Source organism: Dromiciops gliroides, chromosome 3 (assembly GCF_019393635.1).
Source record: "Dromiciops gliroides isolate mDroGli1 chromosome 3, mDroGli1.pri, whole genome shotgun sequence".
Lineage (NCBI taxonomy): Eukaryota > Metazoa > Chordata > Mammalia > Microbiotheria > Microbiotheriidae > Dromiciops > Dromiciops gliroides.
In genome coordinates this window covers 170,337,144-170,339,098 of record NC_057863.1, presented here as the reverse complement: position 1 = coordinate 170,339,098, position 1,955 = coordinate 170,337,144, and positions in this window count along the sequence as shown.

Below are 1,955 nucleotides of genomic sequence, written 5' to 3'. Positions count from 1 at the left end.
CAACTTAACTATTAATGATCTTCTTAAAGTACTGGTGTGGCCATGTCACCACCACCATCAATCGCCACCACTATTCCCCCCTTCCAACTCAATCAATTCCAGAGGCTCCCTGTTGACTTCAGGATAAGATATAAAATCCTTCCATAAAAGACTTCCCTAACTTGGTACCCTCCTACCTTTCCAGTCTTCTTACACCTTACTTGCCCCACTCCCTACCCTCATACATATATCTCCCATACTTTGTGATCCAAAGCATTGGCCTCCTTACTGCTCCTAGAACAAGACACTATCTCCCAACTCCATACATTTTTCACTGGCTATACTCCATTCCTGGAGTTCACGTTCCTCATTTTCTGCCTCCAATTCCCTGGCTTCCTTCAAGTTCCAGAAAACCCCTTTCTACAAGCCTTTCCTGATCCTATTTAATGCTGGTGCAGTATTTCCTATATACTTAAATCTCCAATTTAGTATACCGTACAGACCTATATCTATTTAGATAGATATACATAGATATATCTAGCTTGTAAATAGTTGTCTGTCATACTGTCTTCTCCATTCCACTGTGAAGTCCTTGAGCCTTGTCTTTCTTGGCATCCCCAGTGCTTAGAACAATGCCTGGCACATAATGACTGATTTGACTGACTCATTTTACACTGTCCCAAAATAAGTTTCCTAGGACTGTCAATACCTTTAACTTCAATCACTTACTTATCATTCCCAATGTCACCACTTTAAATCAATGTCATAGCTATCATCTGGAATAAGCAATGGACTTCCCTAGTTCATCTTTTCCTCTTCTCAATTCAATTCGTGGATCTTCCTAGTACACAAACATTTTAATGTCATTCCACTACTTTAAAATCTTGAACACGTGCTCAACAGATTACTCAATGAGACAAAGCTCTTAAAAACCTGGCCCTAACCTACTTTCATATATTTACTTCATAATATTCTACTTCCCATACTTCATACTTTTCAAACTCCCAAGATGGATTATTTCAAAGCACACAAATGCATCCCATGGTTTACTCAACTTACTGAGTTTGGCTCCAGTTTTCTATACCCAGAATACCACCTCCTCTCCTCCATTCATTCTTTTATTTGCCATTAGGCCATTTTGTATGCCTTTTTCTATGTACGTGTCTAATAGAGCCCTTCCTGACTGTAAACAATTAGAGTACAAGAATTCTTTATCTACATTCCTCCAAGAATCTATCCTAATACCCTGCAGAAAGTTAAGAGTTTGTCACAACTTTAAGAATTCTGGGGCAAGTCCTCTATAAAAAAGGATAAATAGTAGGGATGGATCAATTGCCCACTGATAATGAAAGACCAAGTTATCTCAAGTATGGCACTAAATGAGCTGCAGGGAAGTAATAGGAAGCATTCTAGTCTGGCTAAGTAGTGTCTGTCTAGGGACTACTCTACTGCCCAACATTTTCAGGGTTTCCTTTTCCCAGTAACTAATTTGGGCTATCCATAGCAAATCTCTCTCCTACGGAGTATAGGGATATGACCCCAAAGGTTGGTAAATTATTGTACATCTTTTTAAAAGTTTAATGATTCCTTTCATTAGCATAATTAAACAAGAGGGAATTCTTAGGAAATATATTTTTTAAAGCTATTAGTCAATTTGTCAACACATTTACAATATTTCAATCCCAGGTTCATTTTTCTCAAACACTGGAAATGCTTCTAGGATTTCTCCTATTACTCTCAGTTAATAATGTTCAGGGAATGCACACTAATTTAAATATTAGCCTAAATTAAATAATTAAGCAATTTACCTTAGAAAAAAATCTCTAACTTCTAGGTTAAAACATTACAACGCCAGAACAGAATGCTAAAATTTTTTAATAAACTTGGAACATTTTATTTTTATCATTAACTCAAGACATAACTTACTATGGAATTTAAAATACATTAGCAGGAAAATGAAAACAAACAACTACAGA